We start from the raw sequence: 8595 nt of genomic DNA, 5'->3' as shown, positions 1-8595 counted from the left end.
CGGGCAGTAATCAAACAAAGGTTAAACTCTTCACATTACCTGCTGGTTCTACCTGACTCCGTGCCGCCCGCAACTTACACTCAATCACACCCCTACTGCCACAGAGTACTTTTACTTTTGATACTTTAAGTACATCTTGCTGATAATGCTTACATACTTCTCAGGTTACAAATGCAGGACTTAATTATAGTGGAGAATTTTCATAGTGTGTTATTAGAATATTCACTTAAGTAAAGGATCTAAATACTTCTTCTAAAACTGACTACATAGATCCAGAACCTCTGCAGCTTTTTTGCTTTTAGTAAAAATAGGCAAGGCAAGGCAAGTTTATTTATATAGCACATTTCATACACAATGGCAGTTCAATGTGCTTTACAGAAATAAAAACAAAAACAGTAAACAATGGAGAAATAAAATTACATAAAATGATTTTATTTTTATTCTAAAACAATTAATTAAAATAATTAAAAGAATTAAAAGAAAATAATAAGAATTAAACAATAGTAGAAATAAAATAATAAAATAAAGTAGAAATAGAAGGAGAAAAAAAAGGAAACCAGTAGAATAGAATAAAGAATAAAATAGAATAAAGTTAAAATTAAAGTAAATTTAAAACATGCAGAGAAAGTAAAAATTATATAAAAAAAAAGAAGACAATATTAATTATTTAACAGAAAGCATCTGAAAACAGCTTGGTCTTTAACCTAGATTTAAAACTGCCAACAGCAGGAGCATTTTTAATGTCCTCTGGCAGTTGGTTCCATAACTGTACTGCATAGTAGCTAAAAGCTGCTTCACCATACTTTGTTTTAACAACTGGTTTTAATAGTAAATTTTTCTGTTTTGATCTGGTAGATCTGATTGGGTTAGGCCGCTGCAACATATCAGAGAGGTATAAAGTTAAATTAAGCAATAAAAAATAATTGAATTAATGATCATTCTTTGTGTCATCTCCTTTTCAAAAATATATACGCAGTTCATTTCCATGACAAATTGGCATACTTGCATCATTTGCGACATGTGCGAATGCAACATAGATATGGTTTTTTAAAAAGCTGACTTTATATTACTTCTTAAATAAGTAAGCAAATGTTGAATGTCAAGGAAGGTGCCATTTTTGTTCTCACAAAATTTAACATTCTGCTGTATGTGGATTTTTGGATTTCTATAGGTCATCAAAACTGCCACAGAGAAGCTGAGCAAATTGGGACATGGGGGGGATGGACACTAAGTTACACAGCTGAGGTGAGCAATTTTGATAACCAAGTAAGCTAAGGAAATGATAATGGCATTTGTGTTGCTAGGTTCATATTATGTTGTTTAAAGGGCATCATATGCTTTTGTAAGACCAAGTGTTCTGCTCGAAATGTTTATTATTGAGCTCATATTGAGAAGTTTAACACATAGGAAATGTGAAGTTGACGCCTTCAGTCCTCCGATCAGTCACTGTACTGCAGTCATCAAACTTAAGCTATGATGCTCAGCCCTGTATGATGGCATTCAGCACTACTGTTACAGTGGTGCTTGAAAGTTTGTGAACCCTTTAGAATTTCCCATATTTCTGCATAAATATGACCTAAAACATCATCAGATTTTCACACAAGTCCTAAAAGTAGATAAAGAGAACCCAGTTAAACAAATGAGACAAAAATATTATACTTGGTCATTTATTTATTGAGGAAAATGATCCAATATTACATATTTGTGAGTGGCAAAAGTATGTGAATCTTTGCTTTTCAACATTTCCGGTAACTGTTGATCAGTCCTGCAGACCGGCTTGGAGGAATTTTAGCCCATTCCTCCATGCAGAACAGCTTCAACTCTGGGATGTTGGTGGGTTTCCTCACATGAACTGCTTGCTTCAGGTCCTTCCATAGAAAATTCTAAAGGGCTCACAAACTTTCAAGCACAACTGTAATAGCAAAATGCTTGGTTTGAAACAAGATTTTCTTCACACCACTAAAAATTATAATAACCATGATCCTAATTACCCCCTCCTAACCATTAGGAGCAGTGAAGGTAACCTGGATACCTTCTTGTTTGCAAGGATTCTCTAGTGGTGCAAGAGAAACATGTTTGTCCTTTCAATGGGCAATCACAAGGTATCCGGGGCCAGGAGTCAATAAGATCGACACTAACCAATTGCAGCATCAGTGAGCTGACATGTGCAGAACAGATAGCACATGCCTTTGAATGTGTTAACTTGCCTTGTGATGCAGCCTGAGCAGCAGTTCAAAAATTTGTAGAGAATGTGTCTTGGAGGATACACGTGTCAGAACATTTGATATAAATTAGGTTGTTAAATAGAAAAAAGATCATTTCCCTTTCTTCTTGCCTCATACACATGTGTTCCTTGGAGCTATCTGTGTAAAAGCATTTATCCAGCTTGGTTAATGCTTCATTTAAGCTTAATAATTAACTTTTATTATTATCATTTGACCGTGAGTTGGCCTAGTGGTTAGTGTGTCTGTCTCTCAATCAGGAGATCATGAATTCTACTCATGGTTGGGTCATACCAAAGACCATCATAAAAATGGTACCTACTGCCATCTGGCAAGGCACACTGCAATACAGATGCAAGTGGGGAGTTAAACTCTTGTCGTTACCAGAGGACTAGCCCCCCACTGTAACCCTAGCTATGTGAGAGGCCGAGGGCTACGGAGATCGGCGCCACATGGTGTGGGAAGGACTTTGATTTTATTATTATTCGCCAGCCGCCTATGCTCCCACAAGTTCTATCAAGATGACCAAGTGTGGATATTTTCTCTTAACAATGTCTTACCCTTTGTCTTACCCTTGATACTGCATTGTTGAAGCGTTTAATAATACAAATGTGAAGTAAAATGTAAAGTAGGTTAATAAGAACTTTTTTGTTGCAGTGAAGCAGATGTTCAGGTCAGGTTTTCTATAAGGGTCAGTGGGTCACTCAAAATGGCTCCGCAGCTACAGCACAAAGACTGCAAGATTTTTGTCCCACAATTATTAAGTAAAACGTTGGTCAGTTACATCAGGTCATACTCCTAAAGTCTCTTGAGGCTCCTCATTCACGGCAGGATATGAAAGTCAGCATTACAGTCCACCCATATATGTAATTACCATGCACACCTGCAGGAGAAACCTGTGTCTTATATAGCTTATATAAAGCAAATCAGATAGCGATGACATACTGACCTCTTGTAGAGTCCATCTTGAAATTACTTTTCCTGATACATGGTAAATCAGTTAAACACAGCAACACAGAAGTTCAGAAAGGCCTAGCATTTTTTTTTTTTTTCAGGAAAAAAGGTGATGCCAAAATAAGTTGCTTTCTTGAGGCCATACAATTCTTGATCGAAGAAAAGTTTGTTTTTTAAATACATGTTTACTTGGGGTCCATTCTCTGCCATAAATATGCATAAGACCCAATAACTATTCATAACAGGAAGACCAAAAATTAATGAATTGCTTCATACAAAATATTAAAATAATAATTAAATTAACAAGGCACATATGAAATTTGAGGGCAAATACATGCATTTTTTTTCCCCACTGTTATACTGAAAAGGCAGCATGATTAAAAAAATCTTCATGACCTAAAGTGAAGTTATGTTAGTGATTACATGCTATGATGTGGAAAAATCCATGAACACAATTTTTTTTTCACAGCTGTTATCAACATTCACTGTCTTGGTTACTAATCCTCACATGCAATTTATATTCTATTATCATAAATAATTTATTTTATTTATCGATTTTCTCACTCTCCTGTAATCTCTTACTATTAAATCACAGAGAAATAGCCTTGTGTCACAGACAGCGGGTCATAAGTAGAGTGACTTGCCAGATCTGCTGGCTGAGTGAGTGATTGATAAATCAGGCAGGGAGAAGAACAGATATGTAGGTCCTTGTGTGCATGGGTGTCAGTACAGGTGTGCTGGCTACAACTAAAGAAAATCTTTCTTCTCATAAAACAGGGGAACCATCATGAAAATATCAAATAAAAAGTACAACCCCTGGCAAAAAAAAATATGGAATCGCTATTCTTGGAGGATGTTCATTCAGCTGTTTTACTTTGTAGCAAAATAACAAATCACAGATATGACACAATTTTATTTCACAGCTGAATATTCTGGTTGTGCAAAATATACCTAAAAAATTAAATGCAATTGTTTGAAATTAGGGCGGCACGGTGGTGTAGTGGTTAGCACTGTCGCCTCACAGCAAGAAGGTCCTGGGTTCAAGCCTAGCGGCCGGCAAGAGCCTTTCTGTGTGGAGTTTGCATGTTCTCCCCATGTCTGCATGGGTTTCCTCTGGGTGATCTGGTTTCCCCCACAGTCCAAAGACATGCAGGTTAGGTTAACTGGTGGCTCTAAATTGACCGTAGGTATGAATGTGAGCGTGAATGGTTGTTTGTGTCTCTGTGTTAGCCCTGTGATGACCTGGCGACTTGTCCAGGGTGTACCCTGCCTCTCGCTCATAGTCAGCTGGGATAGGCTCCTGCGACCCTGTAGGACAGGATAAGCAGCTACAGATGATGGATGGATGGATGTTTGAAATTAATGGCACTTTTTTTTTTAAGATCAAGCAGAGGAAAAAAAATTATGGAAATCACTCAATGATGAGGAAAAAATTATGGAATCATGAACCAAAAAAAAAGTCACAATTAGTACTTTGTTGCACCTCCTCTGGCTTTTATGACAGCTTGAATTCTTTTAAGAAGAAACCTTTATTTGTCACATGCACACTTCAAGCACAGTGAAATTCATCCTCTGCATTTAACCCATCTGAAACAGTGAACACACATGCACACTCAGAGCAGTGGGCAGCCACACCGGAGCGCCCGGGGAGCAGTCAGGGGTCAGGTACCTTGCTCAAGGGCACCTCAGCCCAAGGCTGCCCTACGTCAACCTAACTGCACGTCTTTGGATTGTGGGGGAAACCAGAGCACCCGGAGGAAACCCACGCAGCTGAGAATGAATTTGAGAATTCATTCTCAGCTGATGACCTTCAGCACCTCATGAACCACTTCAGCAAAGCTTGTTGAGACTTTGGGTTCACCATTAGCCTGAAGAAAACTCAGGTCATGGCTCAGGATGCTGAACTGCCGCCCACCATCAGTATCTTTGATCACAAACTGGAAGTTGTCCATGACTTTACTTACTTCAGCTCTACGATCTCAAACTCCCTCTCGCTTAATGGTGTAACAAGTGGATTGGCAAGGCAGCTACCACTATGTCCAGACTGACAAAGAGAGCATGGAACAACAACAAGATGACCGAGAACACCAAGATCCATATCTACAGTGCATGCGTTGTGAGCACCCTCCTTTATGGCAGCAAGTCCTGGACTCTACACGCATGGCAGGAGTGAAAACTCAACACCTTCCATATGTTCTGCTTACGACGCATCTTGAAGATCACCTGGCAGGACCAAGCAACAAACAATGCTGTACTAGAGAGAGCCGGAATCCCCAGCATGTTCACACTGCTGAAGCAGAGACGCATGTGCTGGCTTGGCTATATCATGCGTATGGACAGTGGTCGGCTCCCCAAGGATCTCCTGTATGGCAAGTTAGTGCAGGGAAAACGCCCCACAGGCAGACCACAACTGCGTTACAAGGACACCTGCAAGAGGGACATCAAGGCCTTGGGCATCAACCTAAACACCTGGGAAATGGCAGCCTCAGAACAATCAGCCTGGAAACAGACTGTCCAGAAAGGCCTCTCCACATTCGAAAAGGTGCTTACCTAAGAATCCGAGACAATGAGACAGAGAAGGAAAGCCAGAGCCCAGTCTGACAGATCAGCATCAGACTTCATGTGTGCTCTGTGTGGGAGAGACTGTCACTCCCGCATCGGCCTGTCCAGCCACACCCGGCGCTATACCAGAATCAATGCCCAGAGCGCAACTCCATAGTCTCCTGAGACTGAAGGATGCCTCCAAAAAAAAGAATTATTTGAGGCCTGGGCTTCACGAATGAAAGACAATATTCTTTATCAGTCAGGTTCCAACTTTCTCGTATAGCAGTTGACAGATCAGCTTTGCAGGATGGAGCCTTGTCATGGACCAATTTTTTCAATTGCCACCATAAATTTTCAATTGGACTGAGATCTGGACTGTTTGCTGGCCATGTCATTGAGTTGATCTGCCTTTTCTGAAGAAAAGTTTTAATACTCTTTGCTCTGTGGCAAGATGCATTATGATCCTGAAAAATGACTTCATCACCAAAAATACTTTCGATTGATGGAATGAGAAAAGTGCCCAAAATTTCAATGTACACCTGTGTGTTTACTGTAAAGGTAATGACTGCCACCTCCCCAGGTACTTTACCTGACATGCAACCCCATATCATCAGTGACTGTAGAAATGTGCTTGTTTTCTTCAGGCAGTCATCTTTATTGGAACGTTTCATTGGAATGGCACCAAACATCTCCTAGCATCATCTCCTTGGCCAATGCAGATTCATCATTCATCACTGAATATCACTTTTCGTCATTTTATCACTGAATATCATGGACCAGTCATCCACAGTCCATGACTACTTCTCTTTAGCCCACTGTAACCTTTTTTTCTTCTGTTTAGGTGTTAACGATGGTTTACACTTGGCTTTTCGGGATGTAAATCCCATTTCCATCAACCGATTTCTTACAGTTCAGTTACAAACATTGACTCCTGTTTCTGCCCATTTGTTTTTCATTTCTTTCGTTGTGCATTTTCTATTTCAAGACATATTGCTTTGAGTTTCCTGTCCTGACACTTTGATGTCTTCCTTGGTCTACCTGTATGTTTCCCTTGTACAACCTTCCCATTTTGTTTGTACTTGCTTCACAGTTGTCTGGGAACAACCAACATCTTTTGCCACACTCTGTATTGAATGACCTTCTTTAAGGAGTTTTATAATCCTTTCCATTGTTTCAACTGACATCTCTTTTATTGGGGCCATGTTTCCTGTCAATCAACCAGATGCAACAGTTCATTAAGGCCTACAAGCACTCTCTTTTAACTGCAGACTAATTTGCATATTTAGGCTTGTGTGGGTATTTGCTTTAGAAATGCAAGTTATAAGGTGATTCCATATTTTTTTTCCTCATCGTTGATTCCATATTTTTTCCTTGACATGAGCTTAAAAAAAAGTGCCATTAATTACAACAATTTCATTTAATTTTTTTGAGGTACCTTTTACAAAGCCAGAATATTCAGCTGTTAAATAAAATTATTTTGTGTCATATCTGTGATTTGGGGGGTAGCACGGTGGTGTAGTGGTTAGCACTGTCTCCTCACAGCAAGAAGGTCCGGGTTCGAGCCCCATGGCTGGCGAGGGCCTTTCTGTGCGGAGTTTGCATGTTCTCCCTGTGTCTGCATGGGTTTCCTCTGGGTGCTCTGGTTTCCCCCACAGTCTGAAGACATGCAGGTTAGGTTAACTGGTGACTCTAAATTGACCGTAGGTGTGAATGTGAGTGTGAATGGTTGTCTGTGTCTACAGTATGTGTCAGCCCTGTGATGACCTGGTGACTTGTCCAGGGTGTACCCCGCCTTTTGCCCGTAGTCAGCTGGGATAGGCTCCAGCTTGCCTGTGACCCTGTAGAACAGGATAAAGCGGCTAGAGACAATGAGATGAGATCTGTGATTTGTTTTTGTTGCTACAAAGTAAAACAGCTAAATTAAGATCCTCCAAGAGTAGTGATTCCATATTTTTTGTGAGGGGTTGTACCGTATGTTTGGAAGTATGTCCAAATTGTGTGAGATAACAATATTACCATCCCTACGTGATATTAGGTTTCCATGATATCCAGCGATGTTTATCGCTGATTAAATTGTACTACTAGACCTGACAACTCTTACAGATTTTGCATAGGAGATCCACAAAGTATGCTTATGTTAGAGAGTAAAGAGTAATGTTTAAGTGCACTGCAATATAGTTATTAGCTCATCTGGCCAATAGGCGATGAGCTTATGCCATCACGTGTTTTCCGTCCCACATCATCCACATTTCACAAAAATCACTCCTCTCTCAATTCTTCACTGATTTTTATTCTTTTTGGCAGGAAGGTAGGTCTGCCTGGGGGGCATATGGCTTCTACCCAAATCTGCATAATTGCAATTAATAATGAAGATATGGAGTAATTAGTGAGGTACATCAGTGAGGTATATCCTTACCTGTTACCTTAGAAATAAAGTTGCAGAATATGATGATTGGATTCAATGAATGTGTGATTATATCCCGCATTTATCAAGGAACCGCAACACCTTGATGAATCCCGTCTGATTTTTTGTGTGGCACAGTGGTGTAGTGGTTAGCACAGTCGCCTCACTGCAAGAAGGTTCTGGATTCGAACCCAGCAGCCGGCAAGGATCTTTCTGTGTGGAGTTTGCATGTTGTTTGCGTGGGTTTCCTCCGGGTGCTCTGGTTTCCCCCAAAGACATGCGGTTAGGTTAATATAGGACGGCCTTGGGCTGAGGTGCTCTTGAGTGAGGCACCTAACTCCCAACTGCTCCCTGGGCACTGTTAGCATGGCTGCCCACTGCTCTGGGTATGTGTGTGTGCTCATTGTGCATGTGTGTGTTCACTGCTTCAGATGGGTTAAATGCAGAGAGGAAATTTCACAAGTGTGTGAT

At 40.2% G+C, this 8595-nt stretch overlaps 1 non-coding gene across 1 annotated transcript; it reads left to right on the top strand.

The window, feature by feature from the left end:
• Positions 1–8113: 8113 nt before the first annotated feature.
• Positions 8114–8246, top strand: LOC132897239 (U8 small nucleolar RNA). Its single transcript, XR_009656289.1, has one exon. It is a non-coding gene; the product is annotated as a U8 small nucleolar RNA (small nucleolar RNA).
• Positions 8247–8595: the final 349 nt, after the last annotated feature.

This window comes from Neoarius graeffei, chromosome 13 (genome assembly GCF_027579695.1).
Source record: "Neoarius graeffei isolate fNeoGra1 chromosome 13, fNeoGra1.pri, whole genome shotgun sequence".
NCBI lineage: Eukaryota > Metazoa > Chordata > Actinopteri > Siluriformes > Ariidae > Neoarius > Neoarius graeffei.
The sequence above is the reverse complement of the archived record's forward strand: the minus strand, read 5'-3'. Positions and strand labels throughout refer to the sequence as shown.